This window comes from Alligator mississippiensis, chromosome 2, assembly GCF_030867095.1.
Source record: "Alligator mississippiensis isolate rAllMis1 chromosome 2, rAllMis1, whole genome shotgun sequence".
Taxonomy (NCBI): Eukaryota; Metazoa; Chordata; order Crocodylia; family Alligatoridae; genus Alligator; species Alligator mississippiensis.
In genome coordinates, this window is record NC_081825.1 from 164,802,325 (window position 1) to 164,823,448 (window position 21,124).

The 21,124-nt window shown below is 48.4% G+C and overlaps 1 long non-coding RNA gene across 1 annotated transcript; it reads right to left on the bottom strand.

Moving 5' to 3' along the window:
• Positions 1–9,162: 9,162 nt before the first annotated feature.
• Positions 9,163–21,092, bottom strand: LOC132248637 (uncharacterized). Its single transcript, XR_009459952.1, has 2 exons — positions 19,013–21,092; positions 9,163–16,394 (listed from the first exon to the last, which is right to left on the bottom strand). It is a non-coding gene; the product is annotated as an uncharacterized LOC132248637 (long non-coding RNA).
• Positions 21,093–21,124: the final 32 nt, after the last annotated feature.

The window sequence follows — 21,124 nt, forward strand, 5'->3', positions numbered from 1 at the left end:
TTTGTAAATCCAGATTAGAACTGGTCTGATAAATGCTGAGCTGGGTTTGTGTGAACATGGGTTGATTAACATTTGGAGCACAGATTCCCCATCATGCAGTACTCCCCTGCTTCTCTGGTCCCAGAATTCACTGCAGTCTCTGCTTCAGGCTTTCTGTTCTCCATCTCGCATGTAAATGAATGGTCATCTGGTTCCATCTCGGATGCAAATGAGACCTAGGGCAGTTGTTTCACTCTTGTCACCCTTATCTGGAGGGTCTTAGGTGTGTCTCTCACTGCATCTTAATCAGTTTCATTTATGGGGGGGGAGGGGGATTCTTTGTGAGTCAGACAGACTGCATCCTGTGTCAGGGTTCCCAACAACACACAGCTGAGATGTAACAGGCTGTGCAAAGCTTCAGTCTCTGATTTAATTCAGAGGAGAGTCTGTTGAATTCGAATCAAGAGACCCTTTAATCTCTCTGAAATGAATCAGAACCCTCTGAATTGATTTGGAAAGATTTGGAGAACTTTGATGATTTGGCCATAGACACAGATTTATATGTTTTTTCTAAGTACCTTGAGGTACCAGGCCTGGCTTCTGAATGCTGAGATGGTGGGGCAGATGGAGCGTCCCGTGGGAGCCTTGGGGGAGGGGGGGGGGGCGCGCGCTTGGTAGTGGACCCAGAAGTCCTTCCAGTCCACTTCTGGGTCTGATGCGAAGCACCTGGGCCCAGGCAGCGGGGCTTGGTGACGGTGGACTCAGGGCAGGGGCTGAGGTAGGGAGTCCTGGGTGGTGGAGGTGGTGCTGGACTTTTGCCCAGGCCCATGGCAGGGGCACTCCTGGTTAGCAGGTGGCTGCCTGAGGGCAGGCAGAGCTAGGGTCAGGAGCCAGACAGAAGGTGGCACAAAGGTGACTACCAGGGACAAGACACTGTCCAGCACGTGGCAGTCATTTTCTGTGGCCTGCACTACTTTACCCAGGACCATGGTCTGCTTCCATGTGGCCTCCACCCGCTTGCGTTCCAGGGTCAAGAGATGCACCTGCAACCCCCAGTCCACCTAGTCTTGCACCTCCTCATGCCCATCCCACACTGGTCTCATGCATCCTGATGGGCCATGTCTTTCACTTGCTACCAGTCCTCATGGGCCACATCCTCTGTGCACCACCTGTTCTGGCGGGCAATGTCCTCTGCCTGCTAGGCCATGCATCCATCAGCCGGTCCTCCAATGCCAAGAGCAGCCAGTCCAGGAGGAGGGTCCTGTCCTGGGCCATCCTCTGATGGAGCCAGCACATCCACAGGGCCCCAGCTGTGAGCAGTGATGACCCTGAAGTTGCATCTCAGCTGTCAACTGCAGCCTTTCCCCTGCATGCAGCCGTGTAGAGCCATGAGAAAGAAGTTGTTTGTGAGAGTTTGCAACATTTTGGAGATAAGATGCTCTGTATTAGGGCCATGCAGTGCCTAGCCTCAGATCAGAAGCTGGACATGCACAGGTGCCCAGGGACCATGGTAAGTCACCCAGGCCCAGGCCAGCGACCTCCCCCCCCAACCCGATCCCCCCATCCCCGCTCACTACCCTAGGGCAGCAGGTCACTGGGTGCTGGCTGCAGGCAGCTTGCCTCCCCTGCGCTGTTCCCAGAGCAGGACAAGCCAGGCTCCTGGCAGCACCTGCTGCCATAACTCCAGACCCTGCTGACCCCCACTCCTGCAGGCCATCTGCTTTCCTGTCCTGCCACCCAGTCCACAGTGTCTGGGTAAGGGGGGTACAGGGCTCCCAGATGACTGGGATGAGGAGGTGCCCCAGGGCCATCACCTGCTCATGTCAGTGCCTCACCTTGAGCAAGCCCCTGTTGCACATGTCCCAGGCGCTGCACATGAAGCTTTTTGCATGGACCGAGGGGTGCCTGACCCATTATGCCCTGCTGCTGCTGATGGCCATGGTGCCCCAGGTGGACCTGCTCACCTGGCACAGGACCCTGAGCTCCAGTGATGTGGGGGCAAGCTTGGACTGCTCTGCAACCTCTGCTGCTGCCTGGAAAGCTATCTGTGGCTGTGCTACATGTCCCTATCCCCTGCTGAAGAAGAGGACATCATTGCCAGTATTGACACATTCCCTGGTGAGTGAGAGGCCCATGGCCATTTAGCTGTGGGGGCATAGGCTGTTCAATGAGTTTTGCACTATCTTCCACCTCCCTGTGTGCTGTGGGTGGGAAGTGGGGATGGGGGGGATCTGAGGGCCAGGGGAATGTGACAATATATATTAGTGGCATATATATATATATATATATATAATTAGTGGCATTGCATTTTTACCACAGAAAAATGTGGATTTTGGATTACAGGTTTTCCTTGCTTTATGCGGGTTTTGTATGTGTGAATTTACTCTTATGCAATGACCCTTTTTATACCAAAAATGTATATAGCATGGCAGTGGCCTGGGTCCTGGGTCATGAGGATCTCTGTCAGCTGCCACACAAAGGGCATGGTCTTGCAGGCACTCCCCAATCAATGATTGTTGTCAGAGATGGAAATCCACTGTGCCTGCAAGGCCTTGACCTTTATGTGGCACTGCCATGCTTATTGGTCATGTGGCACTGCCATATCTGGCCATCATAGACATAAGCATTGGAGTGCCCAACCTTGCAAACTGCCGCTGCTCCTCCACTTCACCTCACAGTGCCATAAGGTTGCCAGTCTCCTCCATGGACCTGTTGGGGCCCCAGGTGGTGGGGACTAGCATGGGTGATGATGAGTCCATCGGGCCTCCTGGAAGGCACGGGGTGAGGCAATGCCCCACAGCACCTGGAGGCTCCAGGAAAGCTGGTGGGGGTGGGCTGTAGGCAGCTGGAGCTGGCTCTGGTGGCCAGGGTCTACCTGCAACTGGGCCTGGATGCTGTCAGGCCTGGCAGGAGCCTGGAGCAGCCTGTAGGCATGGATAATGTGGGCCTGGCAGCCGCACAGCACTGTGGTGAGCAGCAGCAGTGCCAGGGTGCAGGCAGGCTTGTGCAGCTGGTCTGCAGCCTGCACAGGGGGACATGGGCCTGGAGTGGCCTCTGGCTGCTCCTTGTGCCCCAGGGCTCAAAATGCCTGTAGCCTTTTAAGGGTTTAAAGCTAGGGAAGGCATAGAGGCAGCCCAGCCTTGGGGCCCTGGGACTGAGCTCAGGCTGAGTCTACACAGGTGTTACTGTGCTCTAACTACTTGCATGTAAACTTGCTGCTTGCATTTGCAGGTAGCAACTTTATGTACAAGTAGTGTAATTTACTGCACAGTAAGCATATGCACATGTAGATGATCACGTTTACTGTGCAGTGCTCTATGTTACTGCACAGTTAAGCATCTTGTGTAGATGCACCCAGTCAGTCTTTTCCACACCTAAGTTAATACTACCACATCTGAGTTAAAGTTTTTAGCTAGAACTAAAAAGCAGTGTGCAGGGCTGTGAAATAGGAGAGAGACATTACCAAGAATGGCTAACAGAGAGCAAAATGGTAGAAGAAATAATAGTTTGAATGGTGGAACATTAAAACCCTTTAAAAGGTCATTAATACCTATGGAATGGAGGCCTCCCCTTCTCCCCCAGATCCACCCTTGCTCTGTGGTCATCCTATGGCAGTAAAACACAGTAGGGTTGTGATAGGGGTTGGGAGAGAGAAGACAGTAAAATAAAAATCTTTTTATTTCAGTATCAGAATTTATTTTTTTTTCAGTCCTAGTAATCTAATTTAATTCTCTGACTTACTTTGTTGCCAAAAATGTAAAACCTAAAAAAGTTAAATAAACAAGTATTAAAAGAGCAGCGTTAGTAGTCATCTGTCACTTCCCAAGGCACAGAGAATTGATGAATCCAGTGCAGCTGGCTGGTATTATTTTTCCTGCATACCAAATGTTGCAAGCATCTTTCCTATTTGCCAGTAGAATCTTGCATGATTTCATAGTTTTCTTCTCTTCCTGTTGCCTCCCCACAGACCTTCTAAACCCAACTCCATTTCTGGGGGAATCTGTCTCAAAAATGCAGTGGTTGGCAAGATCTTGGGGTTATTTGTCTAAAAGAGTGTGGTTCAGAAGCAGGGCCTGCTTGGAATCTTTGAGATGGGACACTACTGCTATTACATTTCCCTTTCTATTTCAGAATTCAGGAAAGGCAAAACTTTGTAATATTGGACTTAATATTGGACATAATACTTGTTTCACCAAGCATGTGAAAGAAATTAATTGCAAAATAGCTTAGGCATTTTGAAAAATCATTGCTTACGTATTTTAGTTTGCGTGTGCTAATACCCACCTGTGAACAATCCTGCTTGTTTCTCCCTTAATGTGTTTCTCACCATCCCTGACTAGGGAGAGAAGCAAGAAGGTTTGTCTCCTGAGTTTGCTCATGGGATTAAAGTATTTCAGTGAGACATTAGCCACATTTATGCATAACCCCCAAACACTGGACCTAAGGGAAAGTTAGAACTGCAGATAATTTATTAGCTTTTAAAAATGAGAAGATACTGCAGCAAAAACTTCAAATGCTTGGAGTGTCTGCCAGTGTATGTTCATGAAAAAAGGATAACCAGGCTTGCAAATTCCTCTTCTAGCCAATGGCAGCAATGATTAGAACTCCTTTTCCCAATCATGACATATCAACTTTAGAACCCCTCAGATGAGGCATTTTAATGGCCATTATCCATGTAGAATTATTGCGTTAGTGTTATTTTTATACTCATACTTGGCCGAGCCTTTTTCCCCAAGAATGGTTTCCTTTGAAGCTGTTCAATTTCTTTGCTACTCTTCCTACAGAAAACAGTTTCTCCCAGCATTCTTTTCTGAGAGCAGATCTTAAATCTGGCCAATATTGGCCACTGCTGGCCCAGAATGAACATGGTGTAACTGGTTCGCTGTCTCCAAGGGCTTTTAATGACTCTTGCAACATATTCTCTTTGTCCCTGAAGAGCTGGCACATTCTCACAAATACACTGATGTGTCCACAGTGCGTTTCCTTCAGTTGTGTATTTCCCATTGTAGGACTCCATCAGTATCGTTAGGGGATTAGGTTTTACTAGTAAGCTCAGACTCCTTCAGTTTGGATGGTCTGTGCACATCCTGCCTATAAAGCTGTTTTCCTAGTGACCTTGTAGTAATTAGATTTCATAGATTTTAGGGTTGGAAGGGACCTATTAGATCATCGAGTCTGACCCCCTGGAAAGAGACCTGAGGTTTGGTTCTTAGTAACAAAAACTCTGTCGGGTATATTTGTTTCCAAGCAACCCTAGGCACAAACATCCATGACCAGCCAATATATGGTCCTAGTTGTCTCATTTGCAGGCATGATACAGGCATGATAGAACGGCCACTTACCGAGTTTTGGCAAGCTGTCAAGGGTAGCTCCACTCCTTGACAGGTGCCCCACCCCCTGGTCACCAATTTGTGACCGGAAGTCCCGCTCTCTAACCTTTGCCCCCACAAGTACTCTTTTCAGAAAGGGGTTTTGCCATCTCAGAACCAGAAAAATACCAAATTATATTCTAAAAATTGAATATCTATTACAGGGGTTCTCAAAGTTTTTATGTTGCAGCCTAGAAGTGGCTGTGGCCCTGCAAACTGTGGCCCAGGAGTCACAGCCGACTGCGGCTGGAATTTCTGGCCAGCAGACAGGTAAGGCTATCCCCAACAAAGGCTGTGTGTGTGGGGAGCATGGCTGGGGCGTGTGAGGGGGTGTGGGTGTGGGGGTCTGCATGTATAGCAGTGCAAAGGGGGTGTGGGTGCATGTGTATAGTGAGGTGTGCCTGTGGGACTTGCTGTATGAGCATACAGACACATACCCCACCTTCTGCTCCTGGGCTAAGGGTACCAGCATGGGCCCCATGCTCCCATCACCTGGCCATGCAGCTGGGAGCTATGTGGCGCTGGAGCAGCTGGAAGCTGGCAGGAAAGTGGAGAAATGGCAGCTACAGGCAGGGGGAGTAGGAGTGAGTGGGCAAGCAGGCATGCAGCAACAGCTGGGTGGGAGCATGGGGTCTGCAACAGTGTCCCAGGGCCAGTGTCAGTGGGGCTCAGAGCTGGGCAGCAGGAGCATGGGGTCTAGAACCAGCTGTGCTGGAGGGGGGACAGAGGTCCCGTGCTTCTGCTGCCCCACTCTGAGCCCCTCTGGTACTGGCCCTACTCCTGCCCAGCTGTCACTGCACCCCCGCTTGCCCACTTGCTCCTACTCCCCCTGCCTGTAGCTGCCATTTCCCTGCTTTTCTGCCTGCCAGCCACTCCAGCACCACGTGACTCCCAGCTGTATCGCTGGACCATGGGACTCAGCAGAAGCAAGCCTGGCCCCAAGCACTGGGATGATCGCCCATGGCCCTCCTCTGCCTCCCTCCCACACACTCTTATCTGAATTTCCCTCCAGTGCAGAGGCAGGAACAGTCCCAAGGGTCCAGGCCAGAAGCCTCAGCTAAGCACGGGGTTTCTGGCTGGGGTGGGAGGAGGAGGGGGGCTGGCAGGAGTGGAAGGGGGCTGGGGGTGGGGCCAGGCTGGGCACGCCTTACTTCTGGGCTGCTGAGTCCTGTTGGCTTCTCCTGGGTTCTACTGCCCCTGTCTCTTGTCATCTTTGACAGGCACCCAGGAGCAGATAAATATTAATTTTCTAAAATTATTAGGGGTCCCGCAGGCCAGCTAGAATGGGCTGGTCAGCCAGATCCAGCCTGTGGTCTGTATTTTGCCCACCACTGCTCTAAGCCCAGTGCAAGGTATTAGGGGTTCCTGGGCCTCTTCATACATGGATCAGAGCAACTTCATATTTACAGCATGCTCATCCTTGTTCTCATCAATTACTAAAACATCTTTAGATGACATGAACCACACTGAAGGGCCTTATTACACTTTAATTTGAGGTGACTCCTGGAGCTTTTAACCCTTGGATTGTCCACATAATAAACACAATGTAAGCAGCCTAACGTTATATTACTCCATGGCAGGTCTATCTCTGATCTGTGTTAATCAGCCTCTGTTCCATTAATGCAGGGGTGAGCAAAATGTGGCCTGTGGGCCAGATTCAGGGAGCTGGCAGGGAGCTGGCAGGGGTCATCGCAGAGCCTTTGGCCTGGCTGTATGAGCATTCGTGACTGTATGAGCATCTGGCCAGGTGCCAGGGGATTGGAAACTGGCTAATGTAGTCCCTATTTTTAAGAAGGGGAGGAAGGAGGACCCAAGTAATTATAGGCCTGTAAGCCTCACCTTGGTGCTCAGGAAGCTCTTGGAGCGGATCATCAAGGAGCATATCTGTGGGGGGCCTGCAGGGGAGATCATACTCAGGGGCAATCAGCATGGCTTCACCAAAGGCAGGTCCTGCCAGACCAACCTGATTGCCTTTTATGACCAAGTAACTAAATCCTTGGATGACGGTGTTGCCATGGACGTAGTCTTTCTACACTTTAAGAAGGCCTTTGACACTGTCTCTCACCCCATACTCATCAATAAATTAAGTGACTGCGGCATTGATGCCTACACAGTTGGATGGGTAAAAAATTGGCTGATGGGGCACACCCAGAGAATAGTGGTGGATGGGTTGTACTCAACCTGGCGAGATGTGAGCTGTGGGGTACCCCAGGGCTCAGTCCTCGGGCCCGCACTGTTTAACATCTTCCTCAGCAACTTGGACAAGGGGGTGGAAAGCATGCTGTCCAAGTTTGCTGATGACACGAAGATGTGGGGCCAGGTGGACACACTTGAAGGGAGAGAGAGGCTGCAACTAGATTTAGACAGACTACAAAAGTGGGCAGATGAGAATAGGGTGGGGTTCAACGTAGACAAATGCAGGGTGCTGCACCTTGGGAGAAGGAATCCACAGCATACATACAGGCTGGGGAGTTCCCCTCTTGAAAACACAGAGGCGGAAAGGGATCTTGGAGTCATTATTGACTCCAAGATGAACATGAGCCACCAATTCAAGACCGCAGCCAGCAAGGCTAGCCATACCTTGTCATGCATCCAAAGGTGCATCTCAAGCCGGTCCAGAGAGGTGATACTCCCCCTCTATGCGACTTTAGTCAGGCCACAGTTGAAGTACTGCATCCAGTACTGGGCGCCGCACTTCAAAAGGGATGTGGCCAGCCTGGAGAGGGTTTAGAGCAGGGCCATCTGCTTGGTGAGAGGGCAGCAGGACAGGCCCTATGAGGAGAGACTGAAGGACCTGAACCTGTTCAGCCTCAGCAAGAGGAGGCTGAGGGGGGACCTGGTGGCTGCCTACAAGCTCATCAGGGGAGATCAACAGCAAATAGGTAGAGCCCTTTTCTCCCCAGCACCACTTGGGGTGACGTGGAACAATGGCCATAAGCTGATGGAGAATAGGTTTGGGTTGGAGATCAGAAGGCAATATTTTACAGTTAGGGTGGCCAAAATCTGGAACCAACTTCCCAGGGAGGTGGTCCTCCCCCCTACTTTGGACATACTCAAGAGGAGGTTGGATGATCACCTGTCTGGGGTCTTATGAACCCAGCATTCATTCCTGCCTGTGGCAGGGGGTCAGGCTAGATGATCTGTTCAGGTTCCTCCTGACCCTAGCTACTATGATACTATGATGCAGCCTGCCAGGCCATTCTATCCGGCCCATGGGGCCCCTAAAAAATTTAGAAATTTAATATTTATCTGCCCCTGGCTGCCTGTCATGTGGCCCTTGATGGCTTGCCAAAACTCAGAAAGCAGCCCTCCGCCCCCAAATAATTACCCACCCCTGCATTAATGTGTGACCACTCCCCACAGATGAGCTGCCCAAGTTGCAGTCCTCCAGCATCCCAGGATTCAGTGTCCCCTCTCCAATCCCCCACCCTCCTGTTCTGTGTGGACAAACTTTCCACCCCCTGAACTCTACTGCCCATGGAGCAGTTCTGGCACTAAGCCAGTTCTCCCTCCTGCCCCCGGAGGTGTGACCTTCTTACCTCCAGGGATGCAACCCTATACAAACAGTCTGCAGAGCACATGTCAACTAGCCATGTGACAGGGCACGGCTGGGTCCAGCAGTGGGATCTAGAGGGGTCGGGATGGGGAACAAGGTAGGGGGTCAGATCGGGTCCCCATGAGCTGGGGCAGGGGCAGGGGCAGTAGCTCCCCTGAAAGCACCTTCCTTTACTGCTCCCACCTCTCAGCCACCCTGGGAAACGTGACCAGCAACCCTGCACACCCCAATCCCAAATCCCAATTGATTTAAACATGATTCTTTAATTTACTTCTCTTTTATTTTTCATAAATTCTTTATTTCTTACTTCATTTTATTTTATTTTATCCTTCTGTGGCTTGACTGCCTTCATTTTGCCACCCTTCCCCACCCACATAATGTCTTGCTTGTAATGTGTGCTTCAGATGAATATTTGGAAGCTGCTCAAGAGATTTCAACTTACAACTTCAGCTCACTTCAATAGCTGCACAATTCCAACTGGCTGTTGAATTGTATCTAAATCCCCAGCCTGGTTTTGAAATCTTAGCCCAAATTTCCAGTGCTTCAGCCTCTTGACATGCAGACAATTCAGATGAAGATACTGGGACCCACTGTGTAAGTAAGGACCCTTGTAGGAGGAATGCATTCAGAGCTGGGCATTCTGCCATGCTGAAAAGACTCCAGGCAGGCAGAAGAACAGGGGCTCCCTTAGTGCTTTGCTTGTAGAAACTGCTGTGCCATGCAGGATAGGGAGAGAGTGCAGGGAGGCAGAGAGAGGCTGATGCTGCAAACCAAGGTTTGTGTGTTCCCTTTTCCACTCTGAGATCGGGATTGGAACAAAGCTCTTGGCTATCTATGGAGTATTCTGAGGTCAAGATGGGCCTCTACATTGATAGTGTCACACCTCAACAGTATCTTGTGCACATGGGCACATCTAGTATTTTGAAAAGGGAGTGCAGATGGTGTGGAACATCATCACATGTAACACAACACATTTTTTCCAAATAAAGAGCAACTGGAAGCTTTTATGTTACACTAAGGGGTTAGCACTATATTACTCAGTTTAAGATAAAAATAAAAACAATTACAAATATTAGGATGTGCACTAATTTTGCACATATATATTAAGAACAAGCTAGGCAAAATAGTAAAAATATATTGTCACTAGTTTTTTATGTGTAGCTAAATGTACATCTCTGATTCAGATTCATAAAAGTCTAGCCTTCTTGAGTGTCTTGACAGTGCCTCCAATACTTTGCTGTTAGGCTTTTTCTATACCTAAGCTAATATTACCAAAACAGTTAAGGTTGTTACTTGCAGACATTGAATCTTCTGAAAGTTCACTGTGGCTGGAGTCAGTGTGCAGGCAGGCTAGAAACAATTCCTGTTACCAGAGCTTCCTTGAAGCATGAATTGATCTTGATCAGGTTAGTCATGGATCATTTGACCATAAGCAGGTCTTGTGGTCTTCCTCTTCGAAGTGGATGTTATATGTAGGTCATGGGATGACAGTGAGCTTCCCCACATTAGACCCAACATTGCCCTCTTTATGCCTCAGGCAGTCTCATTGCCTTCATTAAAACTGGAGGTGTAGCCAAGCAGCTCTGTGCCCTGGGCAGCCACTTGACTCTCAGGGCAGCATTGTCTTCTGTGGTGCCAGTCACAGTGGCATGATCAACTGCTGCTCTGGTCACTGCTGTTTTTTGTGCCCCTCAGCAAAAGTGTCACCTGAAGTAGATGTCTCTTTTGTCCACCCGTGCCCCCCTCTGCAGTTACACTACTGAATAAAACCATTGGTAGAGGTAGGCAATGGCATTGCTTGACTTAAATTTAGAAGTGAGGAGTTTCTAACCTCCAGGGCCTGATTTGGAGATGTTGGGCTCGGAGGTACACTCCCAGTGTGCCATGCTATGACCAGTCAGGTTGAATTGGGGTTGAAACTGGTTTGCTCCCCATAAACACCACTGCAAACGGACTAGTGTACAGACTTGACTATTAGGGACCTTGTCTTTGGTTGGGCCTTAGTGAGGTGTTTTATGGCAAGTGTGTTAGCAAAGAAATATCAGAGCTGAGTTTGGCCTAAGATGATACATGGAAGTTGGCTTGGAGGGGAAACAAGAGAAGATGGAGTAGACTTATAGAATGAGAGGGCTAGAGACCAATCCTTCCTGTGCCACAGAAGGCGTGCAGAACTGTACAGCCTAAGTTCTGGTGCAGCAAATGCCTCATGGTGGGGGAGGGCTGGATTGAGGGGAAACATTCTGGCATGGTGTCCCTCTAGACCATAGGACAAAGGGATCATGGTATGGGGGTGGATCCCATGTTGAGGAGCAAGGGGGAAAGTGCATGTCCCACACCCCACAGGAGTTGGAGTATGTGCATTGTGACATAGACTGGACAGCAGGGATTGTGAAATTAAACCTCAGACAGCTGCCTGATTTTCCAAAGCGCTGTCTGGTCTATGTGGAGAAGAAGGCAAGTTAAATAGCTAGGCTGATGCCTTGCAAACTGCTATGGGCTGTGACTGAAAGGTTGATTTTCAGAGCTTTTGAGTGCCCTGCTCTGCACCTGTAATGCTCTCTTAACTTGGTCCAATCTTGGAGGTAATAAGATAAGGGAAGGATAAGAATCTGGACCCTTCAAGGCTTTTCATTGCTAGTAAGCACTGAGATTGTAGTCATTCCCTCTAGTGTCTTTCTTAAAATTATACCACGTTTGCTTCTCTTTGTTGACCTTGCCCTTGCCAAATGGAGTGGGCGTTCCACTGTTAAATACCAGCTCAAATCCCCATGGCCCCTGGCGAAGAAATGGGACAGCTGTTCCTCTGTGAATGCCCCTTCCTTGCCTCTGGAACAGCATATGTTGCTTTGTTCATTAATGGCTTCATTGAAATATCTGCGCCAATCAACAGCATGGCAGGGATGAAGGGATCACAAGAGAAATGGGCAAGCTGTCTAACTTTTGCTCCATGCCTCCCTACGGAGATGTTAAGCTCCTTGGTGCTTTGCATACATTTTCAGGCTTTATCTCATGGGAACATGACAGGAAGCAGCTGCTCCTAGGCTGCACTTCCCAATATGCACCACACACAATGTGTTTGCACAGAGATTGCGATGGTATGTAGGGAGCAGCAGAGCATGGGGCTTAGCTGCTGCTCAGCAGATCTAACTTACCTTCCTGGAACTCCAAAATGGGATGTGGTGAGAGGAGAACACTGGGCCTGAGCATTTTAACTGGCAGATTTCCCTGCCATACTGCATATTTGTTCTTTCCAGACCAAGAACTGGCATCTTCCCAATGCAAATCATTCCAGTGTCTCATTTTTCCACCCTTTGTTAGCATCTTCTGCCTTCAGTATTCAGACTCTAGCCACTTAAGCATCTGGGTGCCATATTTACTGACTTTGGAGATCCATCTTGGGCAGGTCTGAAAGAACACCATTTCTAATAGGGATGTGTGAAACAGCATCATTCTGCTTCGACTTCTGTTTCAACGATTCAATGGAACAGTGTTTCGTTCCAAGTTTCATTTCCTTTCGAAAGCACTGTTCTGTTTCATTTTGTTGAAACTCTTTTGCTGTTTCAATATGGTTTAGACATTTCACCCATAGCCAGTGCCGGGAAGATCAGTGCTGCCACTGGCCCCAGCCGGCAGCCCCTGCAGCCCTTCCAGGGGTGCAGGCAAGCCCCCTGGGGCCAGCGGCAGCACCAATCTTCCCGGCACGGGCTGCGCCCACCTGCACACTGGGGCAAGAGCAACCTGACTGCACCTTACCCCCCACCTGGAGTAGTGCAGCAGGAACCGGAGGAGGAGGAGTTGCTGCTGGTGGCAGGGGGAGCCAAGCAATGCAATGGCAGCTGCATTGGAAGCAGTGCCACCGGGAAGCTGTATGTGCTGGCTGGGGCCAGGGGTGGGCAGGGCTCAACCCCATGTAAAGTACAGCAGAGGCAGCTGTGGGATGGATCCAATCAGTTGCTGTTTCCACCCTTGGGCCAGATTCAATCAGCTGGCTGGCCAGATCCAGCCTGTGGGCTATATTTTGGCCATCCCTGTCTTAAGCTGCCCCAGAACATTTCTTGTAACTTTAGTCAATTCAGATTAGACTTTATTTGTCCAGGGCCTAATACAAAGTCAAAGTTTCTGTCAAGCCTAGTTGTCTATTGGGCCAGTGGGGTGAGACCACTCTGGTTTCAGTAGCCACAAGCACACAGCCCACATGACAGACATCCATTTACATCTGGGTTCATTGTTTGTGACCTTTTGTCATAGATGAGGCTTGGACTCTGAAGCTGTAGTGTTTCATGCCTTAGTGAAAAGGGACTCGATTTTTGTTTGAGATTTATTGTCATCTCAATGTTTGCTATGTGCTTCCAACATTAGCTGTTTACAGATTGGGTATTCATATTCCCTCTTCCTTTTTACTGTACCTTTGATTACAAACCTTTTTACAGTCAGGAGAACCCCAACTTTGGGGTTATACGCACTATGCAGAGAATTAGACTTGTTTTGTTTTTTCCTTTAGTTTCCTCCTAAAAGAAAATGCATTAAGTTTGATGGTAAAATGATGGACTGGGGGAGTTGCACATTGTGAATTCCTTAATGAGTTAGGCCCCTGTGACCAGGAATGCCAAGGATGCAATACTGTAATTAAACTACTCAACACACAATGGTCTGACAGTAAAGCCTGCTTCTGGCTATTTCAGCTGGTTTGTTTAAATGGCTTAATGGACTGTGAAGAGATGGAACCTCTTTGGATCATGGGCAGTAGCACTGGTGTCTCTAGCAAGCCTGATCTAAGACCACAAGCTCCTGGTTCAGAAGCTGTGCAAGACACCACTAAGGGTACCAGTGGAAGAACCTCAAATAACTGGAGGTTTTGAAACTTTCTTTCCTTCTTACACTCGGCATCAAGGACTCTACTATCCACAACTTTACCCTGGCCACTAGTGCCAAGTAACATCACTCTACCACATGCTCTGAAGATGCTTCAGTCAAAATGGTAGTGACTGTCAAAGGCTCACCAGCTTCTTTCAAATCTTGGCATCCCTTACTGTCAGCTTTTCCAGCCCATGATTTATCAGCCTCATCTTGCTAGCAGAGGGTTATGAGCCCTGTTGGCAGTGATCAATAGCTTTCTTGTTAAAAATACTACCATTTTACAACCAGGTTTTACTTTACTGCATGACCTTTGGAGCTTCTTAAAAATCATTTCTATACCAGTCAAGGACACTGAGCTGGCAGCAAATAGAGACACATTTTGGGGATGATCCAAACTGCAGACAGTGGCCAGGTTCAGAATGTAACTCATGTTGCAGAGGACTGTCTGCCAAGCCAATTGAATGGCAGTTGAAGGATATCATCCCTTGGCTACTTTTTTGGACTAGGCACTGTCTGGGTGACAGTGGCTCATTTTTGCACTAAGGCAGTTAGCTTTTCTCTTAGAGGGACTTGTGGCTGCCACTGTAACCTGAAAATGCCTTCACAGGAGAAGCAATGATTTCTTGGGTGATATTTTATTGGACCAGCTGCATAATTGGGATAGAATTAGCCAAGCTTTCACATGCAAGACATTCTTCATCAGATCTGAGCAGTAAAAGCCAGCACATCATAGAAGGGGAAGGCAGAAGGCACAGGAGAAGGCAGAAATGAGCTGAGGAAAAAAACAGAAAAATGTATAATGTTTTTAAAACTTGGAACATGCTTGACTGTTTCAGTTCAGGAAGCTCCTTGCACAAATGAACCTGCAAACCACTGATATTTTTAAATCCCAATTAATGTGTCAGTCAAACAGTAGAGAGCCGCTCTGACAGTTCTAATTCAGAAATAAAATAGGTTTTTAATATAACAATTTAAAAAATCCAGACTACTTACTAGTGTGAAACCACACAAGCTGCTTCCTGTCTGCATGTTAGCAGTTCCACTGTAATAGACTTTCACACCTCTGTTGGCTGTAACAGTCTTTTAGTTCAGCAAATTCAGTGATTCAGAAACAGCAATCCATAAGGCTAATCAATATGCTGACTTCTTCAAAAGTACCAGAAACCCTTTTTGTGGGTGCTGCTATGTGAGAATTTGTAGACATATTAGGAGCAGCTGGTTGGACTTTCTATGCTGACCAGCTGATACCTATCCACCTTGTGGTCTGGAATCCTGTTACGTAATGAAAGAAGTGCAATATTGGGTTGTCTTTCATAATTTTTTTTTAAATTGGAACTATTAAGCTAAATTAAAATGGAGAATATATAACTTTAGAGCTAAACTAACCTCAAAACAATTTAATCAAATTGGACAATCTAGTTTCAGAACTGAAGCAATCAACATAATATAAAAAATGACCTTTTATCTAAGGAAGTGGCAGTTTGGTAATAAAATTTGACTCAGGCAGTTTGCAAAGTCATCATATGTATTATTCTGGTTAAGTAGCTTAATATCGAAACCAAACTACTGGTTCATTTCTGAACCACAATGTTGGAGCCTCTCTCATAAGAGGCTCTCCAGAGTACAACCCTTTTCCTGTTACAAGAACAGAGAATCTATGGCCATATCTGTATGGTTAACTTAAGCAGCAGCAGCCTCAAACATGCACTGCACAAGCTACATCCTGCAGCAGAAGCTGTGTAGCTGCATCTGTGCAAGACTTTGGGTGTGCTCATTAGCACTGGAGTAGCTTCACTGGTATATTTTGGGCTTTGGAGCATGGCAGTGGGAGGGAATAGGTGGGATACGGTTGGGCATAGACTGGGTGGGACATGCTAATCTTGCAGTGTAGACATGCCCCTAAACACACTCTAACAAAGTAAATAAAAATGGAGATGTCTGATCAGTGTCTTTATTCCCCTTTCTCTATGCTAACCTGAAAATGGGCAAATATTCTTTCTCTTGCAAACAAGGAAGATTGTATTAACCTGCCAAGTTTGGAACTTGGCTCTAGGTCAGCCAGATTGCTTTCTGCAATCTAGATTCTGAAAGAGAGAAGTTACTTCGAAGCTCAATGAGCTGTACCCCCATTTGAAATATAAATCAATGAATAGGGGTACATAGACCTGAAACTATTCTCCATGAGCCAGGCATGTCAGGAATCTACAGCTGGTGGCTCTATGGCTGTTCAGGATATGGCTAATGCTATTGATGCTTCAGGAGCAAGAGCCTCACCTTGACTAATTAGTTGCTGGCTTTACCCCTTCCTTTTCTTCAGTCAAAGTCAGACCCCCTCAGCCTCTCTCCCACTCGCATTGAGCCAGTGATGGCATGGATGTGATGCCATGGATGGTAGCAAGTGGACTGAATCCTTCTACTGACAGCCTTTGCACAGACAGCATGAATGTTTGGAACAGGGTACATGGCAAACATAGGAAGAGGCATAGCTTTCACGTTGCTTCTTATTCCTCAGCTGCTTCCATACCTGGAAGAACCTAGACATCCGGGCTTGAGCTGAGCTAACTCCTGATGGCCCCTCTTGCTGCTGCCTCTTGGTTCTTACACTGGCATAGAGCTGGATTAGGGCATCTAAGCTGTAACAATTGAGACAAGAAGCCATGAGGGGGAGTGAAGAAATAGAAAAGTAATAGAAATCAAACTCAGAGGGCAGCCAGGCTCATTTCATGTTTACGTTATATTTGTCTGAAGCCATGGCAGTTTTTATGTGACTAGGTTCTTTCCTACCTACCTTTTGCTTATCTTTTTTCCCCTCCCAGGCTTCACTTTATATTTCATGTTGCCAACCACTTAAACCAGAGCATGGGAAAAGCCGCTTGCCTTGGATGAGAATACCATTGTCTGTGTCATTGAGACACTGACAGTAACTAAAGTAGTTCTTTCTTGCTTAGAGTTTCCATAGAAGAAACTATTTTGGTTTTGCACGTTGCTTTTGTCTTTGCTTTATCATCTACCTGAGGTTCTGAAAACTACAGAGGTAGCTGGAAAATGCAGCAGTACTCTCACCAGTGATGAAGTCCCTTCTCTCCAGCCATTGGGTACCATCCATTTGTCACCATTTTCCAACCAAATGTTAATGTTGGGAGAAGCACAACTGCACTTAAGACAACTGGAAATGGAACATCTAGCTGGATGGAAAGGTACTGTGAAGTTTGATGTCAAGAAATACTCTGAAATTGTCAGCCCTACATGAAAAGCTGTTGAATTCCTGAATTAGCTCCATTAGTTCAATTCTACTGCCTTAAATGAAAAATGATCTTTCTCCCTCATGAAGAAGTAATGTTGCATTGATGCTGTCCTTCACAACTACTGGTCCAATCATTTGTATGTTGTATAAATGGGAACATGTTGTCACCATGTAGCAAGTCTTAACTTGGTTTTGAAGCACAGTAGGTAGCTGGAGGAATTTTGCTCATATGCTCACAGGTAACCAGTAGGGCTGTGCGAAGCTTTGGGCGGTGATTCGATTCAGAGGAGATTCAGTCTGATTTGGTGGCCAAATCTCCAAATCGAATCAGGGGACCAATTAAAAGGTCCAAATCGATTCAAAGCTCTCCGTATCTTTGGAAAAGATTCGGAGAGCTTTGATTTGGACAGTGCCTGCCCGCTGCAGCAGGGAGATGGAGCCACTCTGAGCTAGTAAGTAGGGGCCAGGGGTGAGAGGGGCCCATGGTGGGGACCCGTGCCAGGCCCCATCCCATGCCTGCTCCCCCAGCCCTCCTGAACCCTGCCTGCTCTTCTAGCTCCCGCCCCCCATGGCTGCCCTGCCCACCCCAGGTCCAGCCCTTTACAAAAAAAAAAATTGAAGAGCCCCAGGACACATTGCTCCTACAGCAGCCTCAGGGCTTTGGGAGGCTCGTATAGAGCCCCCAACATGGCATGGGGCAGCAGGGATTGCCCCCCTGCCCAGCAGCACCCACTGAGTTGGGGCTTTTTTTCCCCAAGTGAGGGGAGCTGGGGGGGGGGGGGGGCAGGGCAGCCATTGCTAGGCTGTGGGGGATGGGGCCTGTGTGATTCAGAGATGCGTCCGATTTGATTCAGGACAATGATTCAAATCACCGAATTGAATCCCTGTCCCCTGAACTGGTGGAATCTGAAGCAAATACTAGCCGCTTCGCACAGGCCTAGTAACCAGGTCACCAGATCCGTGGTCAAAAAGGAATCTTTTCCTCAGATTACTGTGGCAGGGACCATGGGTGGGTGTGGATATAGAGGTGGTTTTTGGTTTGTTTTTATTGGTTATTTTGTTTTTGCCACCTTCTCTTGCTCCTTAGTATCACCTGGGAGTATTTTGCTTAACAAAGTCCCTGCCATTTTATTACATTCTCTGTGTGACAGGGGGCCTCCCAGGGCCGATCTCCACGGCCCGCCCCCTGTCTGGTGGGCAACCGCCCACTTGTCTCGCCCACCACTCCTTTGATGATAATTAGTTCAATGAAGATGTTAATTAAGCGGGAGGCTACCCATTGTAATCCCCCCGATGCCAGGGGGCACTCTGCGGCTCCGACCTCCCCTAATACCGCAGCCCAAGCCTCGCAGATGGCATCTAGGTTTTCATCTCTTCCGGCCCCCACGCTGGGCCCCAGGATCTTCTAAACAGGACCCCTCTATGATCCCTCCTGATCAGGCGGCCTCTCCGCCTTCATCCGGGCTACTAGCCCCACCGAAGCCATTTTCCCCTCTTGGGTGTGGTCCCCCCGGGACCTTTGGCTAACTGGCCCTGGCCCACCTCCAGGCCAGTTGGGACCCCAGGCCCCTGGCTCTTGGACGTCCCTCAAGGTGGGCCCCTGGCCCTTTTGACCCTCTCTGGTCCTGGCCCCACCATGGGCCAGTCAAGGGTACTCTCTCGTTCAGGTCAGGTCTCTAGCCCCTCACACTCTCTCTTCAGGTTCATCGCACTGCTACCCCCTTTCTCCTGTGGTTCACCGCAGCATCATGCCCGGTAATCATTCTCTCTCTCAGGGTCTGCCCTCTGGGCCCTTCCACAAACATAGGGTTACCCACCCGGTGATGGGAGCTAGGGGTTAAGGCACCCCAACCCACCTTTCACTGGGGTGATCACTGGCCTGGCATTTCCTGGGGGCTCCTGCGCCACTGAGAGCCCCACCAGACCACCCACTCTCAGCAGGGTGCAGTTTCAAGTCATGCCCAGGACCAGGAGCCTCCTTGCCATCCCCTTACAGCTCCCCCTTACCTCCAGTTCATTCACAGCAACCCTTCAACCAGGCAATGTTGCTGCCTGGTCTCCTGCAGCCAAACTGCCCTGTTTAAGTAGGCAGCCGCTGTCTCCAAAATGGCTGCCCTAATCAGGCACCTGGAGGCTGCCAGCTCCAGGCCCTTAAAGTGGCAGGCACACACAGTGCACTGCCACACTCTGCATTAGTAGCACCCTGGTTTCTCCTGAGGCCCACTGCAATTTCTGAGTAGTTGGCTTTCTGTAGTAAAGGTCTTCAGTTTGTTAGAGAAGTGTTGGGTTCTTATATAGAGGTGGCTTAGAATCCATGTCCTCGCGGACCTCCTAGACTGAACATCTCATACACAACTGTATGCAGTTGTAGGGGTCTGGACTGGAGAACCCAGGTGTTCCCTTCTGGTCCAACTTTCCTATGAAATCTCCTGTTGCTTGCAGACAGCCTTCTTCTTGTTCCTTGTAGCTGAGACATCTGATGGCGCTGGAGTGTGTGATGGATCAGACTGAGGCTCGCTAGTCCCATTTGGAATTTCTGATGAGCCGTGACTTGTGTGTTGATGTTAACAGACAAATGAGTTGCTGTTGGCTCCAGGTCTACTTTGAGTGTTGGAGGGAAAAGAAGCCTATCATATTCTCTTTTTCTCAAAGGAAATGTAGGCCTATGTGTGTGACTCTACAGAGGAATTCATGGTGATATTACCAGAAGACAGTGAGCATCAGCTTGACATTTATGCTTTGCAGTCTTGGCCTTGATGCTAATTTCCTGACCTCTTCTGAGGGCTGTTATGATCCCAGCTGTATTTGTTAAACTGACTTTATGAAAATAAGAGATTATATGTACTAAAGGAAAACAGCAAAGGAAACAATTATGCAAATATTCAGGCTTTGATGTCCCCAGAATACTTAATTTATAGGCAGCCTGTAAGCAAAAGTGAAAAGTAAAACTTGTTTCAGAACCCAAGTAGGTAACAATGATTAAATGGAAGCAAAATATAAAGTGCATGTGTCAGGAAAGAAGAGTAGGTAGAAACTTCGATCAGTCTGATGTGATAATGGCATATATGGTTAGGTGGAATGGCACTTGGCAGCATGCTGAGAGGTTGAGTAACAGCAGGCTTCTGTGAGCAGAGAGAGGGGGCTGTGGTATCATTGGTGCTCCTGAACTACAAAACAAATGTGCTTGTCAAAGGAGCCTGCCATCATCATTCTTCCTCTTTGATAGATAATTAGATATAATTGCAGTGCTTTTTCTCCATGTTGTTTTTTCCCTGACACCACTGTTGAGGTTCCTACTCTTTCCCAAAACTTCCTGAACTTCTCCAGGCCCAATCCAGCTCCTTTGGAAGCTGCTGGGAGCTGTATAAGGTCCCATCTGGAAGCTTTACACCTCCTCATTTGAAATGATGAGGAGTGCAGTGGCAGAGTGGTAAGGATGTGTCTCTGTGGATCTGGAGGTGTGGGTTGGGACCTCCCTCTTGACTCATGCAGAAGGGCACCCTCAGTCAATAGAGGTGCCAAAGGATATCAGGTTATTTGGACTGAGGAGTCAGATGTGTCTGGGCATGATGCGAGCTATCATTTCCTTTTGTGTCATTGACTACAGAAGCTTGCATGCCTTAACCATACTAACCCAATGGGCTGCTAGGCTTGGACCGTTTTTGACCTCTGAACTGATAACAGACCTGGAAGGGTGGTTTTTGTGCACTTTCTTAAAGGAACTCTTCCAACTTAACAAGTGACCAGTATTGTGTGATAATGGACAGGAAGAAGGATGTATGGTACTTTACTCACACTACCCACTACTACTAGTTTCTAAGACACTGAGCTGTCTCTTCTCTGCATCAAGCTCTTTAGCACAGTTCTGGGATGTTTGTGTCTGGTCTTGCTAACCTGTGCCCAGGTAACCATATCTGTAACTTTTGATAGAGAGAGGGTGGGAAAATCCAGCCCATTGGCTGGATCAGGCTTGCAGCAGACTCCATTTTCCAGCTGCCGCTGTCCATGTCGCTGTGGGTGGTTTCCATGGAGACCCCAGCAACAGTGGGACCATGACAGTGGGGGGCTAGGGTTTCCATGGAGATCAGCCCCAGCAGTGCTGGCAGGGTGTGCAGCTGG